This window comes from Lepisosteus platostomus, chromosome 5, assembly GCF_059453375.1.
Source record: "Lepisosteus platostomus isolate fLepPlt1 chromosome 5, fLepPlt1.hap1, whole genome shotgun sequence".
In the NCBI taxonomy this organism is placed as follows: domain Eukaryota; kingdom Metazoa; phylum Chordata; class Actinopteri; order Semionotiformes; family Lepisosteidae; genus Lepisosteus; species Lepisosteus platostomus.
The window spans coordinates 54,283,714-54,300,663 of NC_142615.1; the positions used below are offsets into that span (position 1 = coordinate 54,283,714).

General features: G+C 39.9%; 1 protein-coding gene and 2 non-coding genes across 3 annotated transcripts in view; 2 read left to right on the forward strand and 1 right to left on the reverse strand.

Moving 5' to 3' along the window:
* Window positions 1-16,950, reverse strand: part of LOC148669375 (antigen WC1.1-like) — a 590,051-nt gene that overhangs the window by 99,001 nt on the left and 474,100 nt on the right. The window lies entirely within an intron of this gene.
* trnat-cgu (transfer RNA threonine (anticodon CGU)) lies at window positions 8,123-8,194 on the forward strand. The gene has a single exon. It is a non-coding gene; the product is annotated as a tRNA-Thr (tRNA).
* trnai-uau (transfer RNA isoleucine (anticodon UAU)) lies at window positions 12,343-12,436 on the forward strand. Its single transcript has 2 exons — window positions 12,343-12,380; window positions 12,401-12,436. It is a non-coding gene; the product is annotated as a tRNA-Ile (tRNA).

Genomic DNA, 16,950 nt, shown 5'->3' on the forward strand with positions numbered 1-16,950 from the left:
TTGGGATTTAAATCACCCAGAACATTTCACTACATTGGGCAGTATGTGACAGAGAGCAGCTCCTGACATCCCTTTGATAGATCAGTTAGTAAAGTGGAGGACTGTAGTGGGTAATAGCAGGGAATCCTTAGGTTGCTGGTTCAATTCCGGCTCAAAGGATGGCACCTTTTGTGTACTTTGTTTAATCAAAGAGTTAAAATAGTGAATCTGTTTCATTCATGCGTTGAACAAAAGCTCAATAAACGACGAAGCAGAGGCTCCTGTTCTGAATTCACCTCACGTCTGATTGTCTTGTTTTGGTCAAGATCTGATCTTTGAATTAAGGGACTACACTGTCTGCTTTTTAATTAAAAAATACATACAAATGTCAAGTTTTTTGTAGATATAAAGGTGTTCTCTGTTTTCAAAGGATAGCTACTTAATTGGCTTTATGATTTGGTATTGATTTTGTATTGTTGTATTATTAAGTTTGTACTTTATGTGTTTTTATCGTATTGTGAACTACTTTTTTAAACAAATGCTTACAAAGGCAGACACGGCACACATCTGTTTATACCAGCGGTGAATTGTACATTTTTATTAAGTACAATCTACTGTGCACTTTTGGGAGTATAACAGGTTCGATATAAAGTGGCAAAAATATAAAAGGGAAAAATACCCCAGACTGCGTGTAAAGGCTTCGTTGTGACTGTTGTTTTATTTTTAGATAAAGATGGCGTACTGTGCACAAAATGTTGCAGAAACACAATCTGATATTTTAATAACTATTATTTTAATAATTTGATAAGTATGAGGTCCCGGATCCAAATCTTCAGTCCTGATATTTTTAAAAATGATATCTTCCCTTCCTCTCGTTGAAGTCACACGATGTGAACAATTGTTTTTTTTTTCACGTTGCGATCCAAAGAGCCTCAGATGCACAGTCTAACAGTAACCAAACCAGGATGGATTCTGCTGGGAGCCGGACTGAGCTCATTCTCACTCCCTGTGCTGAAAACAGAATTATCTCTTCTCCGAACATCGTCTACAGCTGCTAGATACTGTTCTGTGTCCTACTGCTCCAGCAATTCCTTTGACCAAAGACAAATCACTTGTGCGCTTTTAACCTTCTTGCAGCTACAGGCGAGACTGAAGCTGGAGATGTGAAGGCACCCGCTGGTGCATGTTCTCCAAATTTCACAATCGCGACAGACTTCCCTTTTTTTAAAAAGTAGATATAGCCCTGAAAAAAGCATTAGCTTTATCAGTTTTTACATTATTCAAACATGATATTTTTATTGCATTTTACATAATAATAATAATAATTATAATTATTATTGTTTAAACTTATATAGCGCTTTTCTGGACACTCCACTCAAAGCCCTTTACAGGTAATGGGGACTCCCGTCCACCACCACCAATGTGTAGCCCCACCTGGATGATGCAACTGCAGCCATAGTGCGCCAGAACGCTCACCACACATCAGCTATTAGTGGGGAGGAGAGCAGAGGGATGAAGTCAGTTCAGAGATGGGGATTATTAGGAGGCCATGACTGGTAAGGGTCAATGGGAAATTTGGCCAGGATGCCGGGGTTACACCCCTACTCTTTCAAGAGACGACCTGGGATTTTTAATGACCACAGAGTCAGGACCTCGGTTTTACGTCTCAGCCGAAGGACGGCACCTGTTTACAGTTTAGTGTCCCCGTCATAATACTGGGGCATTAGAACCAACACAGACCCGCCCAGTGACAGAAACCAGACAGTATCGTGTGTCGGGCTCGGCTGCGAGCAGGACAATGACGTCACGGGGACAAAGTAGAGAAAATCAAAACTGTTCTATAAAAGACCTGTGTCAGCTGTCGGTTCGCAGTCTGGACTCTAAATCCACCGATCCGATTTCAAATCTCTCTAACACCTGAGCTACGGCTTCTTTCGAGTAGTTATTCAGGAGAACATTATGTTAATCATATAGATGAAGCGTTTAATATATTCAGGTGGGTAGCTACGTCAGCATTCGTATCTGCAAAGGAACAAGTAATACTGTAGGTATATTCCACGCTGAAAAGAGAAGAGAGAAAACAAACCTGAAGAAGGTTTCACAGCTATGTTTTCTCTCTTCTCTTTTCAGCATGGAATAAACCTATTCCCAGTGGGCAGTGATTCGTCGAATATACGTATATATATATATCGTCGAATATACGTATATTCATGGCGAAATACGGCTATACGTATATATACGTCGCCGCGACATATAATCAATGTCGAATTGCAACTGTAAAATCGACGACATTAATAAACGCATATATAATGTTGAAAACACATCTAACACAGTGCCTGAGGCTTTTTACTGTATATATCGTGTGTGCCGAAACTAGGAGTATACGGCACTCTGCACAGTGTACGAAGTAAATTATTTTCGCAGTAATTAATTAATTTATTATATTTATTACTATATTTAGTATACACGTGTAAATAAATTAATTACTGCGAAAATAATTTACTTTGTACACTGTGCAGAGTGCCGTATACTCCTAGTTTTAAAACTGACAAAAATGTAGAAAACACGTTTCTCACTTAGAAATTTAAGATGGGGGTGGGGTATTACTAGTAGCGGCACTGAACTCACCATGGTGCAATTCATTTACGTGACGGGCTAGTGGTTTAATGGATAACGCGTCTTATTTCGGTTTACAAGATTATCGATTCGACTTCTTCCGGGGTTGTGTGATTTAAATCAGGCTCCTCAGAAATAGATGTCCGGTATGTAAATGAACTGCACCTGAAAGCAAACGTTGGGTCTGGGTTCCTTTCTTTCCTGCATGAAATAGCAAATCATTACAAAAAAAGACACCAAGTAATGTCCAATAGCGTTAGTCATTTAAGTAAACATGAATATACTGTAAGGTCTTGGTACATAGGAGTGGATTTCAACCACAATTAAAAAAGGGCGAATTATAATTACAGGCTTCAGACACGTTTTCATACAAAAGTGACCAAACACTCCCTAACTTTCAGGTTTGCTTGAACCTGTAACAAAAACATGGTCTGAAACTTCCATTCTCTGATGTTACTGTCTCTAAAGTCGGACATGATGTTACGCAGATGGGCAGTTTTCTCTCATCGTGTTCAAGATTATTCGCTGCATAAGCTCCTTATTGCGTGTTCTGTACTGCTCTGTTATTTTGTTCAGATTACCTAAGTGGTGTACAGATAAAACCCAACCGCGTGGTGTAATTTCCAGGTTCGGCACCAGCAGCACCTGCAAACACATCAGCTGACCTCAACATGACTTGAACTCACAACTTTCTGATCTGAAGTTAGACATGCTACCATTGCGCCACGAGGTCACACATTAATTCCCCCAAAGAGAAAAATCAGCGTCCCTGAAAAATATTTTTTTCATTCTCTTCCGTGAGGAGCGCCGCTCTTCAAAAGAGGGTCTCTTCTTCCCAGACCACAGATTATTCTTTCCGCCCGTCTCTCTCACAGAGAGCAGACACACCGTCTCCACTGATGTGTTTACTACATCTATAGATCTGACCCCCTACAGCCCCTTTATACAGCCCCGATATTCGATATTCCCCGATAAAGAACAAAAAATATTCCTGGATAGGATATTTACCACCAGCCTCGTGAACATCTCATCTTGACCTCTTCCAGGAGGAGCACAATTAACACAGAATCCTCTCTCCATTTAGCAAATAACACAAAACACTGTTTACCTGTCAAGACAGAAAACCAGGCTGCTCCAGGTGAGGCTTAAACTCACAACCTCGGCATGACTCCACTGATGATGTCATTTTACATGGCCTGAACCAGGAAAGAGTTTGGAAGTCAAGAAGTTATGGTGTTGTTTTAATACTTGCCTACTCATTTAATTTTTCGGTCAAATCTTTTATTTGCGAGTTCTTTCAATTGATGTTAATCCTTGTCCCAATGCACGATTCTGGGCCATGGTGCATCTTGAATAATGTTCTTATAGGCTTCAGTTTGGAAAAGTGCGCTCTTCAGAAGCTACCGAAACCGGTAATTGTTATGTAACACTTAATGCAAAAGCAACGTTCGGGTTTGAAAAAGAATATTACTTGCTATGAATACAAACACTGTTACAGGAGGCGTGATAGGGCTATTTTAACTTAGATCATCAATTCATCTTACATTTCTTCTCCATCTATATCAACAGTGTAATCGCTACTGAGCGCTAAAGGCAGGTCCTGGCAATACAATCTTCTTTAGAAAACATTTTAAAAACTATTTCCACTACCATCTGTAAAGTAAAAGATACCGATTGCACACAACTAATAAAATATTTTTTCCAGGGACGTTGTAGCTAGATGCAAATTACAATCGAAAATGCATCAGCTTTAAAATTTTCTTTTGGATCCAGAGGACGATCAGCATGAGCCATCAAAGAGCCTGTAGCTACAAGAAGGTTAAAAGCACACAAGTGATCTGTCTTTGGTCAAAGGAATTGCTGGAGCAGTAGGACGCAGAGCAATATCTAGCAGCTGTAGACGATGTTCGGAGAAGAGATAATTCTGTTTTCAGCACAGGGAGTGAGAATGAGCTCAGTCCGGCCTCCAGCAGAATCCATTCTGGTTTGGTTTCTGTCAGACTGTGTGTCTGAGGCTCTTTGGATCGCAACGTGAAAAAAAAAGAACAAAAAACATTTGCTCACATCTTGTGATTTCCAAGAGAGGAAGAGAAGATATCACTTTAAAAAAAATCAGAACTGAAGATTTGGATCCCGGACCTCATACTTGTCAAATGATTAAAATAATAATTATGAAAATATCAGGTTGTGTTTCTGCAACATATCGTGCACAGTACGCCATTTTTTTCTAAAAATACAGTAGATTGTACTTAATAAAAATGTACAATTCACCGCTGGTATAAACAGATGTGTGCTGTGTTTGCCTTTGTAAGCATTTGTTTAAAAAAGTAGTTCACAATACGATGGAAAACACAGAAAGCACAAACTTAATAATATAACGATACAAAATCAATACCAAATCATAAAGCCAATTAAGTACCTATCCTTTGAAAACAGTGACATTTGTATCTACTTTTGAATTACAAATCAGACAGAGTAGTCCCTTAATTCAAAGATCAGATCTTGGCCTAAACAAGACAATCAGATGTTAGCTGAATTCGGAACAAGAGCCTCTGCTTCATCGTTTATTGAGCTTTTGATCAACGTCTGAGTGAAAAAGATTCGCTATTTTAACTCTTTGATTAAAGTTCACAAAAAGCACCTTCCTTCCAGCTGGAGTCAAAACAGCGACTTAAGGATTCCTTACTGTTCCCACTACAGTTTTCCGCTCTACCAACTGTAGTGGAAATCTAATGAGTTAATTGATTCTTAAAAATGTAGAGAGCTTTACAAAAAATATATTGGTGCTTTTAGATAATATTTCAAGGATATAACTGCTATGCTACAGTACGTGCAGAATTTTAGAAAACAGTTCGTCAACAAAGTACACTGTTTAGGTTAGTTTAGAAGACAATGTACCAAAATAATATATGCTGTCTGGGTCATTAGAATTAGCTGAAAGTAACTGATAAGCTTTGAATAACAAATCTAGTTTTTCTTCTCTCGCTCTATGATGTAATCTGTTTTCTCTTAGAGAAAGGGGAAGTTTTAGAAAGGGACCAAGTGCTGAACTTTTTTACAGCGCAACGTCTTATAAAAACCCTGTACTGCTTGTAACAAATTGAGTCTCTGGTTGCACTTGGCGAAGTGGCAGCAGGGCTCCCAATATTGCAATATTGAAATAAAGACCTTACTCAGGTGAGAACTCTCTCTTGTGGCTTCCTTGATAGTTATATTTCCATGACACAACTGAGCTGTCAAACGGATCTAAAGAACTCCACTCTGGCACATACTACCCAAAGTAGTGAAATATTCTGGGTGATTAAATTCCAGTTCGACATCAAGTTTCCAACTTGTTTCCTTAGTCTTGGTTACCTTGAATTTAAGCCACAAACCAGGATTCTACTTTATAAACTTCCGGGGATGTTACAAAATGTTTGATGGGGCATCAATCATTACAGGCGGAAATTCACTCCTTTTTTTTTCTTGAGGCATCATATTAAACATTTCATTTGGATCGAGAAGAGGATCACCATGAGAAACAGAACAAACTGTTTGATTCCGTCTTTATTGGGGAGCTGTATCACAGCTAATGCATGTAAAGCCTTCAGTATGCGATAGTGAGAGTTCAGTTATGCCAGGGAGTGGGAGTGAAGAGAACTGAACTGAAATTTAGTAAATTCATATTTAAATAGAGTGCTGAGAAATCATCAAAGTGTTCTGTCACTTAAAACTTATTACAACACTACCAAGAGTGGGGATTGAACCCACGTGGACACTGTGCCCTGTCACAGAAACATACCCTGGTCTCCCACGCAACAAACAGGGGTACTCAGCACTATACTAACGAGGAGCGCTTGTCCGGTGCTCTGTTTACGGTCAGCAGTCATTTCCTCTTTTCCAAAGACATTTTCGCCTGCTCTCAGTAATTAATGTCGGTTTGAAGTCTGTTCCTTTTGTCTCCGCTCTTGACGAAGAGCAGCCTTACGTAGGAGACTCCCTTTCTCAAGAAGTTTGCCATCACCCTGCAAGAGAGAAGAGCCATCAACCACCGAGGCAACCACTAAGACACTTAACATTAAACACATGAAATGTGAGATGTTTTCTACTTAGGGATGTTATCGTTTCTACTCTAACTTCTTTGTCAGAAGTGGGATTTGAACAAACATCTCTAGGGGAAACTACAACCTGAACGCAACGCCTTGGACCACCAGCCATCCTGCATGTGGCTCTTAAATGGAACGATATGTTTTATTTATTTCTACTTGATGATAAGGGAAAAAAAAGTTAAATGTAATTAAGGAAATCTCTTTTTTCATGGGGAAAACAAGCCTGAGCAAATGTAAAGTTTAGAGCAGCGCTCAATAAAAACTATCTGAAACAGGTAGCGCTTCTTATGCGGATCAGTATATTCCGATACCAGTGGTTCTGCAGAAGAAATAAGAAAAGCTGAACTCCAAGCACTGTGTTGCCATTACTGCTACTCTGGCTGAAGCTGCTTTAAGATCTACTCAGCGGGCACAGAATGTTGTATGAGGTCAGACTGGTTTGCAATGTCTAAATAACAGTATGCGAATTTAAGCTTATTTAAATAAGAGTATTTAGAACATAATACATGCTCCAAAAGCGTTAATCCTTCACTGGCTGCTATTTGAAACGCATTCATAAATGACACGTAATAGAGACTTATGCAGCTAGATTTTATGCTTCACCATACATTGCAGTCAGGAAAATAAATCAATTTTCTTTAACACCTCTGGATAAAGTTCTTCTGTGGAGCAGGTTTCAGACCTCTGCATACAGCGCCCTTCTTCTACAATATTTGCAGACAGGGCTTTATCACTCGAGTTGTACAGAACAAGTGTGCATCGGTCCATGAAAATAATCAGTAGTGCTGTTTTTCTATGCATAGTTTAATCAAGAGCACTTAAAAGATGCGGTTTTGGAACGGCATAAATTTAGGCAGAGAACTTAGTCTCAGGACGAATCTGTTGATGCTTTTGTGACTGCACTAAGAGAAGTGGCTAAATCTTTTGACTTTGGAGTATTGAAAACTGACATGTTAAGAGATCAACTTGTGGAAAAATGTGCACATAAGAGACTATAAATTGCTGCAGGAGGAAGGCCTGACTTTAAGAAGAGCTCTTACAGTCGCTAGAATTCATGAAGCAGCTCAAGCAGAATCAAGAATGCTTTCTGACCACAGTGACAAAGTGACACTGAACGGGGCGCTCGCTCAAACTTTACAAACAAAAGCCGAGCAGCAGGACACAGTCATGCTAGAGAAATAGAAGAACAGGGGACGGCTGACATTACATGTTACAGGTGCGGACTAACAACGCACAAAGCAGATGAATGCGGAGCGTGAACAGCAAAATGTCTACACTGCAAGAAAACAGGACATTGTGCACGTCTGCAGAACATCACGTCCGAGTTTAAGGACAAGTATCCCTTTTATTGTTGTTGCTGCCTCCGGTTTACATTTGGCGATGTAAACCAGATTCAGAAAAAAATAATTTGAACAACCTTATTCCCATGCTTACTCGAAGGCGCGGTGGCCAAGTGGTAAGGCGTCGGTCTCGTAAACCGAAGAGCGTGGGTTCAAACCCCACCCGTGCCTGTTTCATTTGTCACCGCTTTCCTTTAGTTTCAAAGTCTTAAAAAAACTCGCAATGTAGGGATCTCAATAGTAAGAGAACATAACTTTCGCCAGTGATTAGTATTCTTCCATATCCTGCCTTGTTTTTAAGTCGACAAAGCTTATCTCTCTTCACACCCACCTTCCGAATGATCGCTTCAGTATTGGGAAGGAACGTGCGCTTAGTACAGCCCCCGACTCCATGGTCTGATCACAAACAGATCTGGTGAGCTGTCAGTCCAGGTTGGAAGTAACGTTTGAAAGCACTAAAAATCTGACTTAGGAATGAGAAGACCATGTTTTTTTATACGAGTAAACGATAAAATAATATACTGCCTGCAAGACTATGTCAAGTTCAAGTTCAAGTCCAAGTTTATTGTCATTATACTCATACACAGGTATATGGTATAACGAAATGCTATTTAGCTAGCTCTCGGACATAAGTAGTACAAAGAAAAAAACACAACATCAATACAATTGTATAACAAAAGAAAGACAACAGCCGATGTGCAAAAAACAACAACAGGCAGTGTGCAAAACAACAAAAAGGTAACAGGTTATGTGCAAAAACATGCATCAAAAGAATGAAATAAAGGGATAGAAATGAGGGGATTGAGCTTTTGACATGTATGGTAGAAGTAGATTTTCAATGTGTGTTTGGGTTTTTGGTAAGAAAGAAGGCACTGTGAGGTTCAGATCATAGGTGAGAGGTGAGGAGAGAGTGAGAGAGGCTGGGAGTTTAATAGTTTGATAGTGCGGGGGTAAAAACTGTTTCTGAGTCTGGTAGTCCGGACCCGAATGCTCCGGTACCGTTTTCCATGTCATGCTAAACGCCACAAATTGTGTTCGTCCAGTCGTATCAATCGTTCTAAAGTTACGGAAAATCGGATGCGACTGGTGCAATCAGTACCCATTTTTTCAGGATAGTCAAGCGGTTTAAAACAGTAAATTCACAGCTTCGTGTCTTTTAAGCTTTGTGTTTCGATCTCCAAATAGAGGCACGGGTTCAAATCCCACTCCCGACAATCAGGCGTTTTACCCTGTCTTTTTTACCTGCCTTTACACTGGGAGTACGAGGAAAACGGAGAAACTGCTTAGCAAAAACATAACGGACAGAAAAAAGCTTTGTAAACACGTGAATATGATTAGCAGCAGTAAGGCATGCATTCAAATGTTTAAGGCTTATTTATAACAGCAGCAGAAGAAAGGTGCAGCCTTTGTGAGAATTCACGGGTTTTTATGCTGCTTGGACTTCTTTCAAGCCTATGAAGTGACCCCCGTTTTATTTTCATTTTCAAACTTCAGAACCGAATAACAAAAAGGTTTCATGTGTGACAGCATTCCGTTGCAAATACCGTTTCCACGATGTATTCAGCGACGGGAATGAAATGTTTTAGTGCTGGCTCAAATGCGAGGAATTTCAGAAAAACCTGGAAAAGCAACGCCGCTTTAAAAAAATCTAAAGCGTGTAGTCAGCTCTTTTATCTCGGGCAGTTCATTCCAATACGATGTTTCCGCAGAATAAATGAAATGCCGAACTCCAAACATGTTGTTGCCATTATTGTTACTCCTGCTGCTGTAGTTTTAAGCTTTAATCAGTGGGTATGTAATGTTGTAAAAGGGCTGGACTACTTTGTTCAGTCCAAATTCCACTATGTGAATTTATGCTTTTTTAATATAAGCATTAACAATACAATGCGTGCTCAAAAACCGTTACTTATTAGCTTAAGAAGCGGCAGTGTTTTGACAAATTGTGGTATTCGAACAGAAAATGCTGAAGTGTTTAATACTTGCTTGTGAGCAGATCTCCCTCGATTTAGACAAACTCTTGTTCGGCCGATGATTTCAGATCAAAATCTGAATCAAGTGGAAAGAAAGCTGAATTACGCTGGGTACTGGGTATCACTGTTACGCCATCAGGTCATGCTAGGAGGATTGGGGGGATCAAATTGACACAGAGGGACCCAATGTGGGGGCTGAACCCACAGTTCTGAGATTAAGAGATTCTTGCTCTATGGACTGCGCCTATATAACTCTTGTGCTCCAGCAGTAATGTTTCTGGGTGTAGATGAACATGACATTATAGACTGACAGCAGGAACACGTGGCCCACAGGCAGTGACAGTATCGCTATATTTGGCTGCAGTATATTGTGTTGAGAGCAGCATTAACTTTCCTGCAGAGATGGGAGTGCCTTTAATACAGCTCTTTCAATCAGACAGAGTAACAGGAACTGACCTGAAGTTTCGGCTGTGGATCCATCTCCACATGGGGGACAGTAAAATAGCGATGAAGTAATGTTTCTGGGTGTGGATGAACATGACATAATAGACTGCCAGCAGGAACACGTGGCCCACAGGCAGTGACAGTATCGCTATATTTGGCTGTAGTATATTGTGTTGAGAGCAGCAATATCTTTCCTGCAGAGATGGGAGTGCCTTTAATACAGCTCTTTCAATCGGACAGAGTAACAGGAAGTGACCTAAAGTTTCAGCTGTGGATCTATCTCCACATGGGGGAAAGAGACAGTAAAATTGCGATGAAGAAACAGAAAGATTTGTGCTCGCTGCAAAGTAGGAAAGAGGTGGTCACATAAAACAGCTTGGTGATAATTTGCAGCGACAATTTTATGTTATTTAGTACACGGATTTCTCTTCATGTTCCTTAAGATGTGTAATTTGTATGTTGGTTGTATGAGAACAGTTTCTCCTAAAGTCCTGTCAATTGACAGTGGAGAGCTAGCTGGTGCACATCTTCAAGAAGACTCTCTTTAAGGCGATTACAAGTTTCTCGAACAAATCTGTGTCATATTTTTAAAATAGTTTAGCTAATGAGCAACGAGAGTACAAATAAATTCTCCCACCCTCCATTTGAAGATGAAACTCCATGTGCGAGTCAAAGTTTCCTTGAAGCTACTGATGTTCGTCATTATTGGACATTCCCGGTGATATTGACTAAGAAGCTCAATTTTTACGTGTTGTAGTTCAACATGTGCAAAACATTCGTATCCCCTGCAAATATCGGCAAGGTCAGTGATATTCTCAACAACTTGTGCCATTGCAATTCGTGCGATTGGTGCCATACTTTTTCGAAATGTATACTGACATGCCAGGATCAGAGGGTCATATTTAAAAAACTGGTGCATTAAAATTTCTTGTACTTCAGGATTTTGATAGTCTGTTACATTGTCTTTCACACGTCGGTGTTAGAACTGTGAGACATTTTCATAATCGGGGGGAAGGCCGTAGCAATAAGCAGAAAGTACAGTCACCTTTTCCCAGTGTAAGTCCGTGTTGTGGTGAGTTTTTAAAATTGGTTTGCGATTTTCTGAAATATATTCCATACAAAAATATAATTTGGACAGTCGCTATTTATTTGGATATTCCTTTTCAGTGAAGATGTCTACAGTATTCCAGCCGGATTAGTACTGATCGAAGAGAGCCATCTACAGGCGAAAGGCGACATAACATCACAGCAGCACCATTTAAGGTGGAACGAAAAACACGCATAAGAAGCTGGCGAATAAGAAGCTAACTTAAGCCTCGTAGCAGACCCTTGGAGGCACGCTCAAAATAATCATCTTTCCAAGTACTTAAGAGTCATATTTAGATCGCTTTACTGCAATTTTATTTGATTGATGGGAGATGTGAAGCCATCGAGCCTGTACTGCACTTTCACATTGAAATTGAAGCCATTTCTCATGCTTTCTCTCAGTTTCGGGGCTGCAATTGAGTGTAAAGGAGGCGACTTGAAATTGAAACGTGTAATCACCTTACAGAGGGTCTTCACGACGGGGTGCGTCAGCTAGTTCTCCATTATTGTCAGTTTACTGGACTTCTGAAGAAACCTATCTACAGCGAAGATACAAACTGCACAGTTTAAGGCACATGAAGAGAAATCTGTTTGCTGATTGACTCAAAAAATGTCGATACAAATAATCTGCCAGGCTGATTTACTTGTCTGACCACCTCCCTCAGTTCCCCTTTGCTGTTAGCACAATTCTTTCAGTTTCTTTTCTTGTATTTTCCTTGCTATTTTAGTGTTCCCCATGTATAGATGGATCCACAACCGAAACCGTTTTCACCCTGTGTTTCTGCAGCGTCAGTCTGTATGAGGAGCACAACTTGCACAGCTCCAGTGGCGCAATCGGTCAGCGCGTGGTACTTATACAGCAGTGCACAGCGGAGTCATGCCGAGGTTGTGAGTTCAAGCCTCACCTGGAGCAGCGTCTTTAGCTACTGAAAGCAACTGTCAAGTTTAGATATTATTAGGTATTTGATGGAGATAAATTAACATTAAACGAACAAGTAAAGATTTATTTCGAGTCACAATCAAAGAAGGCTCCACAGCTGAAACGTTGTGTTTACTTCTATTTTCAGCATGGAATAAACCTATACTTTTCCATTTGCAGCCCACGCATGCTGTGATGCAGCTCCCTACTTAAATTACTATCAGCTGTGTACCTGTACACAAATATATGAGAGAGGTCTACTGAGACAAGAGGAGCACTGAAGACTTGATAAAGCTCTCGCATTAGATTCTGTGTTTATGTTGTTCCCCAGATTTGTTTTTAATGTTCTTTCTCTTTTGAAGTTGTTGCGTTTGTTTTTTTTTCTGATTGGTAGCTACAACGGGTCAGTTGCAACAAACTGGCTGCTGAAATTTGTCAGCAGCTCTGTAGCAAACCTGTTCTCAATTGCAACAAACCTAAAATAACAGCTGCTCCCCATTAGATGTTACTAAAGTAGGAGACTAAGCAGACGAAGTGGAACAATAGATTACATTGGAACTGTCCTGAATGTAGTGGAAATAATATCGTCATTAAGTAATGAACAATTGCTTTCCAGACACTACAATTATTCACAAGGAATTTTATCAATACATATTTTATTAATAAAAGTGTAATATCTTAATAATGAAGTTTAATGTTATCTATATCAGTAGCTGTATTACAGGTAATGCATGCACAGACTTTATTATACTATAATGAATTTTCAGGTATCCCGGGGAGAGAACTGAAGGAAATACATATTTAAAAGGGGTGTAAGTCTTAAATGTGTTCTGTCACATAGGGGTGTTAATTGAATAGATTTGTTGTAATAATATTTGACTCTACACTTGTGTTTCTCAGGAGACAGCATTAATATTGGGGATTTGCGGATACAGATACTAAGTTGTACTATACAGGCAAATGTATGGTTACCTTAATGAAAAAAACTCTTATCATTACCCTTTTCAACATTATTATTTAAGACAGTCTTTCAGAACAGTATTCTCGTATTAGTGGCTATAGTCTAATGATAATGGTGGTGAAACAGGTGAAATGTGCGGAAAGAATTGGAGATGGAACAGGAGACTCATCCAGTTGATAGAAAGCTTGGGTAGGACTGCACAAACACCGTGCCAGTGCTTAGTAGCGTCATTTAAAAATAATACGTGGTTTAACAATATCAACTGCTCTTCTGTGAGCTCAGCTCCACTACTAGTAATACATTGCCCAAATTTTCAAATTAGATACATGTGTTTTCTACGTGTATGTAATTGGTACTTTTTTGTTTTAACTGATTTAAAATATAATCTTTATAAAACAGACAAAGGGTTTATGTGTCGCGCTGAAATTCACACACAAGTAAGGAAAGATATCGCGCTTAGGAAGAAATCCAGAGTGGAGACGCCGGCGATTGAAAACAACCACATACAGCCTGTATGTGCTCTACCACTGAACTTAACTTCTGACAACTACTGTATCTTTATCTCCAGCACTTTCTTTTAGGAAGAGTGAGGAGTCTACAAGCCTAGAAAATAAGACAACTAAGTGAAAGATAAATTTTCACTTTTTGATTAAAGAACATAAAAAACACCTTTCTTCCAGCCAGATTAAAACCAGAGAACAAAGAGTTCCCAGCTGTTTCCACTATATTCCTCCGCTCTTATAACTGAGTTATCGAAAACACAGGAAGCCCACCTTTTGTCTTACATAAAGCACAATGTAGTGCAGCGGTCCTATTTATTTAAAACCCAGTTCGAAATCAAATCTCATTCCCATAGTCCTGTTTAGTTTGAATTTAAGCAGTTGTAGCAGCAATGCTTGGTAATAAGACAGAATTAAGCGTTGCTGTGCTTTCCTTAATGAGGCCCCATCTCACTCTCCATCTCTGTGGTGCAGCCACAGAGAAAGTATTCATGCAGGCTGATTTAAGATGTTTTCTTTTGATGAGGGACAGCTCCCAAACGGGGATGCACTTAGATAAGCCTGGCTATCATGATCAATGGTCATCCATTGGCGCCTATCTGTCTAGGGAGTGCCAAATGGACATCTGGACTGCATTCCTAAGTGTCAGGAGTAAGTGACTCGTATCTCACCTTGATCAACCAATCAGAGACTGGCAGGGTGTGGTAACACCATGTGGGTCTCCAATGCCCGCCAAACTCTCAACCAATCAGAACACATCTGTGTCTTGGTCAAAAAGGGAGCGCAAGCTCAGATCAGGGCTCTCCTTGGCCATTTTCGCACATCCTCAGAGACAATCACGTGACAAAGGCTGTTGTCTACAAAGGGACTTGGACTTTGTTCTAAGCGCGGGGCCGAGGATCCCGTACGTACTCAGAATTCTACCAACGTGAACGCTCCGCTTAATCAACGGCAGCCCACAGTTGGACCCTCGTCGATAACCTGAATAGCTTATTCAGAAGCAGCGCTGGACCGGGAACGAACCAGATTCTTCCTGGGCAAAAGAGTGACTTGTGAGGACTAGCCGTCACACTGCATAGAGTGCATAGTGCATAGAGACTTTCTACTAGCCAGCCAGACTGCTGGTAGATCCCCTCGGAGCAACGACTGCCCTGCGCGCCGCAGTCAGATTCCTCCGCCCGTCCTACTCCGAGCTGCACCTCGACTGGTTGGCCGGTAGCCAGAGGACGCCGGGACAATGCCCATTGGACAACCGCTGGGACCGAGGCTGCAACAGAGCTTGTCAGCTAGTTTGGTGTTCGTGCCGGGAAATTCCAAATCCATACACAGTGGATAAGTAAACCCCATGTTCTACATTGCGTCTCGAGAATTCAATTGTACCTCAACACAAGTTGTTATCAATTTAATTCATGAGTAATGTATTTACTTCCGAGTTTAGAGTAACAGTGGGTAATAACACTGATTAGCGATTTGGTAACCGAACGATATATATTGACATATATTCTCTGTTGTCTATCTCTTTGTATTTGCATCTCTTCGAGATTATATACTTTGTTTATTGATAACCCTCACAGTAAGGTCTGCTGCTCGTATCCAGGCAGACTAGTATATGTTTGGTGCACAATTTATATGAATAAATGTATCTCGTGTATTGAACCCGTGTGTGTGCGTTGTTAGTTGTTCTGACAATTGATTTTCTAAAAACCACAACGAACAACCTCGTGATTACTGCTTCAATTAATAATTGTCTCAGTTAACCCATCAAACCTCTACACTTGTATAGTATAATTTATTATCTGTACCCGCAAATCCCCAATATTACTGCTGTCTCCTGAGAAACACAAGTGTAGAGTCAAATCATATGAAATAATACAACAAATCTATTCAATTAACACCCAGATGTGACAGAACACTTTTAAGACTTTAAGACCCCTTTAAATAAGTATTTCCTTAATTTCAGTTCTCTTCCCGCCATGGGATACCTGAAAATTCACTATAGCATAATAAAGGCTGTGCATGCATTACCTGTAATACAGCTACTAATAAAGATAACATTAAAGTTGATTATTAAGAAATCACGCTTTTATTAATAAAATATGTTTTGATAAAAGAAGTCTTAATAGAACCTAGGTAAATCCCTGTAGTAGTCTAACACCTACAAAAAAGAAAAAAAAAAACAGAACAACTTCAAAACAAAGAGAAAAAGAACATTAAAAACAAATCTGGGTAACAACAAAAACACAGAAAAGTGAGTGCTTTTTCAAGTCTTCGGTACTCCATCGTGCTCCTCTCGTTTCAGTAGACCTCTCTCATATATTTGTGTATAGGTCTGCTGGAGGTCCATTGCTGATGGTAATTTAAGTAGGGAGCTGTGTCAGCATGTGTGGACTGCATAGGAACAAGTAAAATTTTATTCCATGCTGAAAAGAGAAGCAAACAACGTTTGAGCTTTGGAGCCTTCTTCAGGTCTGACAAGGAACAAACCTTTACTTGTTCCTTTCATGTTAATTTAGACCTGATCTCCAGCAAATACTTAACAGGACCTAAACTGGTCAGTTAGTTTAAATATTTGAAGATATAGGCCACACTGCTCCAGGTGAGGCTTGAACTCAATCTCAGCATGAGTTCGATCGCACCACTGGAGCTGCAGAAGTCTTTTTTTACACAGACTAATGCAATTGCAAGTAGTCACGAAACAAACGAGAACTGTAGCTGTACACTTGAGACAGGACGCTACTGTATTAATTTTGTTTAACACTCCAGTCGAACAAGCCGACATGTCACTATTGCTAAATCGTTACAAAAGACGCCAACTAATGACCAGTTTTATTTTTAACAGAACTTTACTAGAGTTAAACTTATAAAACTACCTGAGCAAATAAATACAACAATTATTGTTCCTCTGACCTTCTCAGTATTTCTTTTTTTAAATTAATACATTTATTTATCCACAGTGTGCCTTGTGCTTACTTTTCAGAACTCTCTCTCCTGTGTCAGTAGGAGCTTACATTTCAAGTTAAGTTCTTTAATCAGTTCCAATATCTTCC